General features: G+C 39.7%; 1 protein-coding gene across 4 annotated transcripts in view; it reads left to right on the top strand.

Moving 5' to 3' along the window:
• Nucleotides 1–13436, top strand: part of SYT2 (synaptotagmin 2) — a 198694-nt gene that overhangs the window by 74337 nt on the left and 110921 nt on the right. For 3 of the 4 annotated variants that reach the window (XM_060772523.2, XM_060772519.2, XM_067468110.1), the window contains one exon: nt 8292–8331. The exons of the other annotated variant lie outside the window; for it this stretch is intronic. The gene's annotated coding sequence lies outside the window, so the exon portion shown is untranslated. The remainder of the gene's footprint in view (nt 1–8291; nt 8332–13436) is intronic. 4 annotated transcript variants of the gene reach the window in all.

Here is a 13436-nt window from a genome sequence, read left to right as displayed (position 1 = left end):
TGGTTTTATATGTATGTTAGGCATTAAATTTTGCCATTATTATTTTGTAAACAGCTTTGAGTCCCCCCGGTGGGAAAAGCGGCATATAGATGCAGTAGATAAATAAATAATAATAAATTTTAGCTCTATCTTCTTTTAATTTTGATATAAGTTACCTTTGGTCCCATGTTAGAAAAAGGCAGGCTGAAAAACAATAATTTTTTAAAAAATGAATTTTGCTTCTTGCTGTATAAATACATGCACTCACCATAAGCTACTTGTATGATTATAAACATGAGCCTATATGAAAAGCCCTTCAAATCACTTTACCATCCCCCACATGCTTTCCACCCAGTTAGGCAATGATCCCCAAAAGTGAGCAAGCCTAGGAGAAAATTAACTAAAAAATTAGATGTAGGGATAAAATATGGGAGGACAAGTATTGATTTTTAAAATTAGCATGTACACTTTTTTGCTGCATGAAGCAAAGGATAGTACAGCATCTGTCTCTATTGCATGTACAGATGGCAACTTGCCCAGCAGATTGACCTTTTTTCCATGCTGACAATGGCATAGGGTCCTCAACCACAATTTTCAAACAAGATAATTTAGGGAGTGTGGTGATGGGCTGTATGTTCATGCAGCAATGGTCCCTTCTACACTGCCATACAATCCAGTTCAAAGCAGAAATATGGCAGTGTAAAAGGACCCTCTGCCTGCCCAGTGAAGGGAATGGCCAGTGTCTTAGAAGGAACAAATAAGGAGCTCCTGTGGCCTCATGGCATTTGCCACATAATAACATTACCTAACCCTGTCTAGGGCTGTCCTTCTCTTTGGGTACAAATGGGGCACATAAAGAAATAAATGTGACTTGCTCCACCACATCTAATATAGACAAAAGACTCACATTGTTAACAGACAAAAATTAAATAATTATGGCGATGCGGTAGGAGTTTGAAAACTGGTGATGTGATGGATGTGAGACATATGTGGATGAACTGGTGATATGTATGAGGATGCCACTACTCTTTGCTGCCCACAAATGGTACTATAATGGTTTCTTTACTGTCATTACTGAATTGCAAAAGGAATCAATTGCTAGGCACAGTGTGATTTTATTTGTCTTTGTTTCCTCCTGTCCAGACATACTAAAAACACTGCTTAACAATGCAACAAAAGATTCTGAAATAGCATTTGATGAACACACACGAACACACACGCACACGCACATGTACACCTAAGATACTGAAGATCTCTTTTTGAGAGTGAGATGTAACTTCAGTGCACGTAATCTGGACTTGGCTAGGAGCTCCCTAGCCAGATGATACTTCAATTGCATTTTCATCCCTGGATCCCAGAGAGCTTTAGTATTGATTCTGCCAAGCCTTTCACCAAGACTGTTCTCAAGGTGTAGGCGTTGCTTTAAAGGTGGGTTGGACCTGTGGAGACAGTTTTTGATAAAAGAAAAGGTAGATTGCAGACTCCTTGCTTCAATTGCTTTCTTAAACCTCCAGCAGTAGATTGCAACCCATCGTCTCCCTGTGATTAGCCGGGAAAAGATTTCAATTATGAGGATAGAGTCTGCTCTATAGTGAGTGCAGTAAGAAGAAGGATCAAGGGTGGTCAAGAGCTGAGAACCATCCTGTCCGTCAAAACTGTTAGTGAGTTCTTAAACGGCATCATCTCCTAATCTCCTCATGCTGCATAACAGTTCCATTTTTCATTTGGCCTCCAAGGTCACCTCCGGATAGAAAATTAATTGGATCTCAGGGGCATGCTTATATTCAAGGCCGGAAAAAGACATTTTTTGTCAGAGCTGAAGGACAAAATAGTATATTTCCTGGTGCACATGTAGAAGCTGACTGAATGATCAAGTTCTACTTCAGTATTTAATCACTAGCATTAGGGAAGCATCCTTTGCTACACTTAGGACAGCAAAAGGCTATTTATTGGGTAGTTTGTGTGAAATACACTGCTCTGTCTAAAAACAAAATCAGAGAGTTCATGGGATTCGGATCTCTCTCCAAAATCTAATTTTCTTACTGTCCCTAATGGTAGAGCCAGCCCTGTCCTTATTGCAGAGTATTGGAGCAAACCACAAAGAAAATATACCCAGCATGCTGGGATGTCTCAGAAATTTTGACAATCTTGTATTATTCATTCCATACATGTATCAGAAGCATTGTAAGGCTTTAACATTATCATTTGTGTTACATGTTGTTGACAAATAATTCACTGGATAGTTTTTTTTTCTACAAATGAATTGTCAATGTACCAGGTTAAGGACATAAATCAGGACAAGAGAGATCAACAGATGGGAGTAACGTTCTGTTATAGGCACTACCAAAACCTGAAAGGATTACTCTTCTGGGCTACAGTTCTGAAAATCCCCAAGCAACCTTGGGCAGATTCTCAGTATTACAGCCAACCCTTCCCATTTGCTGGAATTAGGTGCACAGGACCTCCATGAAAATGCAAAACCACAAAAAAAAAATTAACCACAGAGTACACATCTCTATGAATTTCTGTGTCTTCCAGCATAGCGCTCCAGTCAATGCCTGCTGGATCATAGAACACAGAATCTGAACATAGAAATCCAGCATGACTGGAGGAAGTTGACCATAGACTCACACTGAGCAACCTAGGGAATCCCAAGAGAACATTCTAATCAAATCCATAAATAATAAAATCAACAAAAGTCAAAATGAAGATGTGGAGGGACAGCTGTATTGCCCCCAAAAGTAACCTTCCCAAGTTATGTTAGGGATAGCTTTCTGGAAAGAAATGTACCACAGTCACTGATCATTTTCAATCCCAAAGAATAATCAGAGGCAATTGATGATGTGTGATTTTAAGGCTTTTGAGCATGATTCTCCTCATGTTTATGCAGGAGCAAGTCCCACTGATTTCTTCCTGCCACCAAAGTGTGTGTAGTGTTACAGCCTCAGTTTGTTGATTACAGTGGTTCTTCAATGAAAGCTTGCTGCCCTGTTCAACACACTGTATCATATTTGAGTTCCCTTAGGAGAAGGATAAACTAAGGCAAATTTGTTTTTAGTTCCCTTTATATTTTCTCTGTGTTTAATAACAACACTTATTGATATCTCCCAAGCACATCTAAGGCTACTGCTTTAATGTTTGAGCTAGTACCTCTTAGTTATTCTGGTGATAGATAGGAAGGAATTGAGGTGGAGGGGGTTACGTTTTGAAATGAATAATAAATAAAGCAGCATGCTGAGCAGGAGCCCAGGGAGACGGCCTACACACACACACACACACACACAGTTCCACGTATTTGAGTGTGCTATCCTTTTGTGAACCGGATCTAATTCAGGCTGCAGTGCTGATTAAGTGTTTTTCTAAAATTACTTGGCTCCTGACCAAACTGATGTCATATTGCAGCTAATAGGAGGAAAAATAGTGGGATCAATGTCACAAAACAATGGGTGGTCCTGGGGATAGGTACAAAGAGTTAGCTTTGTCCAACGTTCAGTTTCAGAAAGGTATATATTGGGGAGAGATATTTCAGTTTATTCCTTGGTTTATTTCACTTATGCTTCCCAGAAACATATTTTGCCTGAAATAAATCTTGCTGATTTTGATGGAGTTAATTTTCAAACAAAGAGCAAGAATGATGCAGTGCTTTGAGTGTAGCATTAGACCAGGGTTTGAACCCCTGCTCAACCATTTAACTTCCTGGGACTTATTTTTGGATACACACATATATAAATGTATTGTTTGTTGCCTTAATTTATTGAACCGAAGTTCTCCAGCAACTAACATTTACTTATTTGAGGTTCATTCTTGGAATTCACTTTGACTTCTTGGATTTTTTTTTCTAGTCAGCAGTTGAGCTGCTCCATTTTTCAGTTTCCCAGTTGTCATCAAGAGCAGGTCCAACTAGAGCACATTATAGTAATCTAATCAAGAGGTTATCAGGGCATGGGCTACAGTACCTAAGTTATCTCTGTCTGAGAAAGGTCATAGCCGGTACATAGCCTCTGTTTATCCTTCCCACTAAAGAATGTGATGGTCTGGGACAGGTCCATAGCCAGGATTTTGTTTCGAGGGGGGGGGGCTGAGTTTGGTTCGGGAGGGGGGGCTGAGTCTGAGTGAAAGAGGGTCTACCCTAGCAAACCTTTTGTATCGTTACCCCAATACCCCCATGCATATGGGATATACTGAGCATGGTGATCAGATCATGATATGAATAAACATAAGTTTAAATAATGTACCAGTAAGGCCTTCTCGCGGACCACTGGTCTGGGATGAGAAGAACAGCCATTTCAAACCAACTGCTTGGGTCTTTCTGGGCTGACAACATAGTTCCAATCCTTTGGGGAAAACAGCAGCTCAATGGGAGTAGAAGCCTGAAGAAGCCTGATATCAAAGACCAGCCTGGCTCAGTTGCAGAATTTTAAAAACTTTCATGCTCAAAGTTTTTAAAGTACTGACATCTTTCCTGATTTATCAAGTTTTAATGTATATTGATTTTCTATTTTGGTTTTCCACCTTCTGTTGTTGTTTGGTTCATCAGTCTCACATCCTAATTCTCTTCTTACTATTCACACTATGCCATTAGGCAGCAATCGGTTTGTATCTTGAGTAACCATTGGAATTACAAGAACTGCCAGGTTGACATCTTTAATAACCTGTTTCAGATTTAGGTTTGGTAGCCTTTTGTCATTTTGAGTAAAAAAATAGCATTTATTTCTTTTCCATATCTCTTTATTTTTTAAAAAACTTAGTACTAGCCCCTTTTCAGCTAGTGGTTCAGATGCATTCTTCTCTAAGTTAGCAGTTTCCATTGATTTCTCTTTATTTCTGCCAATTTGTTCTTCTCCTTTATTGATCTTTGCTTGCAGGTTCTTCAAGTTCTATATTTAAAAATAGTTTATTCTGGATAATGTATCATCTTGGATTGCATAATTGCTGGTCTGTTACATATATCTCTAGGGAAATACTTCTCTCCAGATAGTGTACATTCTCTTTTGTGACCTCAGACTGATGAGTTTGCATTGTACTAGCATTCCATTACTAATCTGTTTACCTGCTTCTGTCCATTTCTTACACAGTCTCTTGCTCTGATTAAGTAGCAAAAGCTACCAAAACCTGTGTCTTTTTGTCAACATCTGACATAGTAATTTCTCGGGCAATGGCTGAACCAGTACTGGGAGTAGGTTCAATTGGTTCTGTATCATAATTCACGCATAGCATCTTGTCTCACAGGAGTACCCAATCCCACTACCACAGAAAGGTAACACCCACCGGTACTATCATTATATTTATATCCTGCCTTTTGTAAGGTGGCTTAGAAAATTTAATACAACAAAACATTTTAAAATGCAATTAAAATAATAAAATTAAAACACAGCCATTAAAAAGAAAACAACAAATTAGGTACATAATACAAGGCCCTTTCCCATTGAGCAATTCATGGTGTTGTTGGAGAGACATGCTTGTCTCATTTTCTGTTATTCAGGTGCAAAATCATTTGGGACACCCCATTCAGTTAGTTAATTTAAGCTACGAATGTCCTGTTTTCAAGGATATTGTATTAGCCTGAGTTCAGCTACGCTAAGCCATTTCAACAGTATACATACACTGCCTTCACATTGTTTTTGTTCACCCCCCCCCCCTCACTACCCCCTTTCTGACCCAGATTGCTTCTTGCAGTTATGGAATCAGGTTGCCTTTGATTGACCTGGAAACAAACTTGAGTCAGCAGCTTTTTTTCCCCTTCAGGCCATTCAAAACACTGCAAATCTTAATCTAGTACAGCACAATTTGTACATTTCCTTCCAAATAGTTTCAGTCTCTGTTTCAGTTGGAGGGGACGTGCACCCATTTTTCAAAAGCTTTGCACAATTCTGCAAAATGCAATTTGCATACACTGGAAAAATGGCTTGGTGCTTTCTTCTAAGAAAAGACACCATTATTGGACTTACACTGAGAAGAAATTGCAAGTGTAAGTGCTCTGTGTTCTTCTCAAAGATAAATAGTTGGGCATCAAATAACTGGAGTTCTGTTACTGAGTTGAAGGAGCCCCCAGTGGCGCAATGGGTTAAACCCTTGTGCCGGAAGGACTGAAGACTGACAGGTCGCAGGTTCAAATCCAGAGAGAGCGTAGATGAGCGCAGGTTCAAATCCAGAAAGAACTCCCTCTGTCAGCTCCGGCTCCCCATGTGGGGACATGGAAGAAGCCTCCCACAAGGATGGTAAAACATCCAAAAATATCCTGCCGTCCTCTGGGCAACATCCTTGCAGGTGGCCAATTCTTTCACACCAGAAGCAACTTGCAGTTTCTCAAGTTGCTCCTGACACAAAAAAAGTTATTGTACTTGTGCAGCAGTTTTCTTTGCTCCCTTCCACACAGCTGTATAAAGTCCCAGAGTGTCTGCTTTGTATTGGATTATATAGCAGTGTGGACTCAGATACCCAGTTCAAAGTAGATATTGTGGATTATCTGCTTTGATATTATGGGTTATATGGCTGTGTGGAAGGCCCCGTAGAAGAGAATAGGAGAAGAGGAAAACCACATTCTGGATTGATAGACTCAATCAAGGTTTTCATGACCTGAACAGGGGTGTTGATGGCAGGGTGACTTGAAGGTCTCTCATTTATAGCGAGACATAAGTCAAAGCTGACTTGACAGTAGTGAATAAAATATGTGACTCAGGTCTGGTCTCCTGGGTGGCATTTAAAATGTGGATCTGCATAGTAGTGAGATTTTTGTGCACAAACTATTCATTGGTGCAGCTACAGCCACAAAAACCTTTTTAGAACTTTTAAGTTGAAAACATGTATTGTTGTTCAAGAATTGGTGGGCTTAGAGCAACCTGGTGTTTGCAGTCATCCTTGAACAAAAAACACGAAAGGGAGATTACAATATGTGACAGTTTAGTGGCAAGTCATCAAGGTGTTATTCAGAGGAAATCATGCGAGTCTTACAGCACTAGGTGAGAACCTTGTTCTCCAAAAACCAATATTTTATTTTTTTTAACATAAGCACTCCTGTTCCTATACTATAGAATCTGTTCGTACATTTCTCGATATAAAAATATTCCAAGAGCAACTTGAATGCAGCTTCATCTCATGGTATTATCGCTACACACAGATCTCAAGTGCTTTGTTGCCACCAGTAATAAAAAATACTAAGAATAACATGGTTTAGAATTTATGTAGTCTATATATGTGCCAATGCACAGCTTAGGGCCCTTCCACACACCCATATAACACAGAATATCAAGGCAAAAACACCCCATAATATCTGGTTTGAACTGAGTTAGTTAAGGCCCCTTCCACACAGCTGAATAAAATCCCACATTTTCTTCTTTGAACTGGAATATGTGGCAGTGTGAACTCAGATAACCCAATTCAAAGCAGATATTGTGTGATTTTCTGCAATGATATTCTGTGATATTGGACTGTGTGGAAGGGCCCTGAGTCCACACTGTGATATATTCCAGTTCGAAGCAGATAATGTGGTGTTTTATTCAGTGGTGTAGAAGGGGCCTTAGACTTCTGCTTCTTTAATGTGGATGACCTGCAATTTTCTTTTCTAATTTCCCAGTAATTGGTATCATATTTGTGCCCATGGACTACAACTGCATCTTTCTCAGAAACTCACTATGGACTGACAGCTGGAGGCTTGGAGCATCCATAGACTACCATATTGAAGAGCATTGGCCAAGAACATTCGCTAGAATTCCCTCCCTCACCCAGTTCTTTCTATATAATAGCTGAATAAAGCAACTAAACAGCAGTTTTTACACAGATATAGGATCCCAGAGGGAAACAATTTAAAAAATCAAAATAGATGCAATGAAATTATTGTAAATAGCTATTTATATGAATAATGTGTCAGATATTTTGGCTTTAACTTTTCTTAGAGATGTCAGTTAAAATAGGGTTGATAAACAGCATCCATTGTAGTTATAGAAATGGTACCTCTTAATTAAGATATTGATCTAAGAGGTATTTCTTTTTTAACGCATGCTTGGATCACATGATTTCCCTGCGGAAAATATTGCTCTGTTAGATAGACTATATGTTTCACATTTTCTTTACCAATTGATTTGATCTAGGTGCATCAGAAATAAAGTCTATTTCTAGATAATATGTTTATAATTTTAGAATGTACAACATGCTGTAGCGAATGAATGTTTACACCTACAGGAAGAACATTATAAACTCAGGTTGTTTGTTGAACTTTGTACTCATCAGAAAATTCTTAATTGCGTGTATCTGTTTTGCCAGCTATCTTGAAGCTGAAACAGATGTTATTCTAATCCCTTTCCATTTACTTACAGCTCAAGTTGTGATTTCACACGCCAAGACCTCAAATTGCTGGTGAGTATTTGTCTTTGACATAATTGTTAGCTATTCCACTGCTATATCATCACAGCAAATGTGTGAGAAAATATTTGTGGGGCAAAGGCACACTGATATTCCTACATGCCTATGTTCTTGTGCCGTGTAGGAACTGTATGAGAGAGGAATTTTCCTCTGCCCGCAGCATACATATCTCATTATGGAAGTGAATACTCATTAAAATACCATCCATAATTGAAAGTGTATTTTCCCAGACCCTCCAGGCAACACCCTTGCCAAATTCTGAAACTTTTTGAATTTAATTTAAAGACATCCTGTAGAACTCATTTAGGTTAAAATGTGATGAGACAGTTCAAAGCAAGGCTTTCATGTAGCTCCTTCTAAGGAGGCATTGGATGGATTCTTCAAAAGAGTTTGTTGGAGGGCAGAGAGAAAATGGACAGTGTTGGTTTTGCCTCCCTTCCTCCCAAGACATTGAGAAGCTTTTCCAAGAAGCATAGATACTTCTGGAAGATGGAGACAAAAAAGAACAGAGCATCCAAACTCCTCACAACATCTTTCATCAGCAACAAACTGCAGAGAAGAAGGAATAAGTGGGAACCAGGAATGGCTAATACTCAGGAGCTACAATGGGGATTTGTGGTGTGGATGGGACCTTATTGGGGAACGGGAATTGTTTTGAAGTTTTACACGAAAATAACCCATTTGGAAAATCCTCAAGGCTTCTGTGATTTTGCACATAATTTTGGAAACAACATAGAGATTACTTAAACATTGCTTGGGAAGATATTGTCCCAAATATCTCTAATGGACTGAACTTTAATAGAGACTGAACACAGCAATAAAAGCATCGAAAAGTAGTGTATATCAGTAACTAGCTTCATCTGCCTTGTACATATTAAGTCCAGTTCTGGAACAGCATTCAGCACTATGCTGGCTTCCTGATCCTTCACATATTTAATAACAATAAAGCAAAATTTCTGAACTGAGGCCCATTGTAATGCTGTCATGGAGGAAATTGAAAAGTAGAGCAGAAGCAGCAGCATCGTGATTTGAGTGCTAGACTCTGGAGACCAAGGATCAGATCCCTGCCTGGTAATGAAAACCTATCTGGGATTGAGATAAAAACCTCTCAATCCCAGAAAGCCTCTGATAGTTTCACCTTAGGATCCCCATAAGCCAGAAATCATATAATCATAGAAACATAGAGTTGGAAGAGACCTCATGGGCCATCCAGTCCAACGCCCTGCCAAGAAGCAGGAAAATTGCATTCAAAGCACCTCCGACAGATGACCATCCAGCCTTTGTTTAAAAGCTTCCAAAGAAGAAGCCTCCACCACACTCCAGAGCAGAGAGTTCCACTGCTGAATGGCTCTCACTGTCAGGAAGTTCTTCCTTATGTTCATATGGAAACTCCTTTCTTGTAGTTTGAAGCCATTGTTCTGCATATTCACTTGAAGGCACACCACCACAACAACAGAGAATTACACCTGTCTTTGTGCAAATGCCTAAACAATGAGCTTTGGTTATGCATAAAGTTGCTTTTTCACAAGGCAGTGGTAAGTTTATCTATTTGTCCTTCAACTCTCATATGAGGTTAAAAGACAAGCTGTAAGTATATTGCATAGAAACTCTGTAATAGTCAGTCAACTGAACAGTTGTTTCAGGAATAAATTATGAGAAGAGGAAAGGTGACAAGGAGGAATTCTTAACCCTTTCCTTGCTTGAGGAATCTTCACTCCAGATTGCCTATAAATTGTTCCTGCTCTGATGTTCAAAATACATGTTTGTATTTGCCCTCTTCCTTTGAAGAGAAAAGGTGCTATTTGGCTATTTGGGTGTCATTTGGTCTTTCCTTTCATTATTTAGTTTTTGAACAAACCCCAATTTAGCTGTTTCCAGAACAGAAAATCTATTATTCTGGAGAAAATAACTTCTAAAGAGGTAATGGGAGGAAAACAAAAGAAGATGGAAATGACAACATGAAAAGCAGTGAGAAAAGGCATCAGACACTGAGGTGAAAATACAGACTCATGCCATTCCTATATTTTCATCTTGTTTCAAGCAAATGGGAAGTTTTCAGGACATTCGGGTGTATACCAAGACTTTGGGGCAGTGTGGACAACTGGAATGGTTCTGACTCAGACCAGTCCACCGCTACTGTCACCAACATATTTTCCTTCCAGTCATTAGTGCAGGGAAAAGGGGATGGACCGGGCTCATGTTGCCACCATCAATGGTCCCAGAAGGCAACAGAGGTCCATGTGAGCCTGCACAACTAGAAAAAGGACCGGGAGATCAGTTGCTTCCTCCTCCTTGAACATGAAGACACCTCTGCTGATGATGGACAGGAGGCTGGGAGCGGCCATTGTGACACAAAAGTTGAGGTGATGATCCAGCAAGGTTGATGCAGTCTTGGCCCAGGTGGACTCTGTGGTGATGCATCAGGTTTAGCAGGGTACATGTGGACACCACTGGTGCCAGTTTGAAACATTTCTGATCTGGACTGGCCACAGATTTCATAGAATCATAGAATCAAAGAGTTGGAAGAGACCTCATGGGACATCCAGTCCAACCCCTTGCCAAGAAGCAGGAATATTGCATTCAAATCACCCCTGACAGATGGCCATCCAGCCTCTGTTTAAAAGCTTCCAAAGAAGGAGCCTCCACCACACTCCGGGGCAGAGAGTTCCACTGCTGAATGGCTCTCACAGTCAGGAAGTTCTTCCTCATGTTCAGATGGAATCTCCTCTCTTGTAGTTTGAAGCCATTGTTCCACGTCCTAGTCTCCAGGGAAGCAGAAAACAAGCTTGCTCCCTCCTCTCTGTGGCTTCCTCTCACATATTTATACATGGCTATCATATCCCCTCTCAGCCTTCTCTTCTTCAGGCTAAACATGCCCAGCTCCTTAAGCCGCTCCTCATAGGGCTTGTTCTCCAGACCTTTTATCATTTTAGTCGCTCTCCTCTGGACACATTCCAGCTTGTCAATATCTCTCTTGAATTGTGGTGCCCAGAATTGAACACAATATTCCAGGTGTGGTCTAACCAAAGCAGAATAGAGGGGTAGCATGACTTTACTAGCCAGTATAGACTCATCCTGCAAAAAGATACCAAAATAATGGAGTTACTCAGAGACTTTCACTATTACTGCTTTCTGTAATTTTCTGCCACCTTATTCCATGCTAAACATGAGTCTGGAGCCATGCTGGCATGAATAAAAGCAGCTTGGTGGAGGAAGTTTCAGAGAGATTTGGGCTGTCTGAGAAAAGTTAAGCAGCATCCCTTTTATCTCTGCTGCAAAGCATTCCCCTTTATTAATACTATGCATAGAAGAAGAGATCATTATCTAACATTAAATGCAACATGGGTTTTGGCCTTCACTGTATGTTCCAGGAGGAAAAAAGATCTTTCTCTTTCAGAATTCCTTATGTGCTTCTGATTGTGCAAACAGCAACAACAACAGTTTTATTCATTAAGCACCTTTACAACAACACGGTTAAAATATATAGTGTCTGTCTAGGTATACAGGAAGCCTTTAATCTAAAATTCAGGTCAGAGACAAAAAGACTCTGCTGTCCTTTAGTGCTGCAATGTATCATTTTAAAGAGCTATCCCCTATTGTACACACCAAGTCCCTATAGACCTCATGCACTGCAGGATGTAATATTTCCATGAATAGTCAACACATCTCCAGAATTTCTTATTTTTGCAATGCAGGCTGTCCTCTAGCTGCCCTTGTATTCTATTGTCATCTGTTCCCATGATTAGAGGTCAAATGAAGAATCATACTCATATCAGAATATCCAGATTTGTGGGAAATGGCAGCAATGCAGTATACACTTATGTGTAAGTAAACCCAACTGAATGTAGTAGGTCTTGCTATTTAGGAAGCATATATAGAAATGTGCTGGGAGGCAGAGCTAGAAGCCAAAATCTGATCATCATCCCACAACCTTTATCCAAGGCAATAGCTTCAAGGCACATGTAGAAATGGTCAAACATAGTCATATATACAGAATTCAGACATCACTGGTTGAAAACAAGGACTGCCTTTTTCTTCTTTGACTTACAGTAATGAATATTGTGTTTGGTACATGTAGACTGATATATAAAATAGCTTTATGTCTTTAACAGAAACTTTGTTACTAGAGGTAGAAAGACTTGCTTGAAAGCATATGCCACAAAAAAGAAGAGCAGTTCAACATGTTATAGGAAACCTTTTATGTAAAACTAAATATATACCCATGTGAAACGTAACAAGAAAGTAAGGTAGGCCTTTGCACATAAACAAAAACCCTTTGAACTTTCTAGAGACCACTTGACGACTTCTTTCAAAATGGACCCAGTGATGACTTCTTTTCAACAGCTTTTTTTCTTATGATATTCTATGACTTTTTCGACATGTTCCCCCCACCCTTTCTATTTTGCTCTTCACACATGCTCAGTAATGCCCCTTCCACAAAGCTGTATAAAATCCATATTGAACTGAATTATATGTGGGCTCTGATATCCCTGTTCAAAGAAGATATAGTGGATTATCTGCCTTGATATTCTGGGTTATATGACTGTGTGGAAGGCCCTAAGTAATTCTGGAGGCAACTCATTACCTTGCCTGTTGTAAGGAAGCACACATAACTACAGTACTGAGAGTATAATTCCATTCTTTCCAAGATCAATTTTATTGTATTTTTATTGTAGACATGATGCTCCAACCAAACATGGCACACCCTTCTTCACTATCCTTCCCCCACCCCCCACCAAAAAAAAAAACCCAACCTCCTCCCAAAAAAACCCCATCTCCAGCTAGATAAAAGACAAGAAAGGGGGACTGGACTCCTATTAAAACACTTTTTAAAAGGTGTTTCTTTATCAGAGGATTTTGTTACACAGCCATATAACCCAGAATATCAAGGCAGAAAATCCCTTGATCTCAATATCTGCTTTGAACTAGGATATCTGAGTCCACACTGCCATATATCCCAGTTCAAAGCAGATAATGTGGGATTTTATTCAGCTGTGTGGAAGGGACCCAAGGTATGCCTGAATTTAATAAAGGTGCTTCTTCAAATGGTGACAAACATCTGCTCATCATAGGGTGTGATTATCTTCAACTGTTCGTTT

Source organism: Anolis sagrei, chromosome 4, assembly GCF_037176765.1.
Source record: "Anolis sagrei isolate rAnoSag1 chromosome 4, rAnoSag1.mat, whole genome shotgun sequence".
In the NCBI taxonomy this organism is placed as follows: Eukaryota; Metazoa; Chordata; class Lepidosauria; order Squamata; family Dactyloidae; genus Anolis; species Anolis sagrei.
The sequence above is the reverse complement of the archived record's forward strand: the minus strand, read 5'-3'. Positions and strand labels throughout refer to the sequence as shown.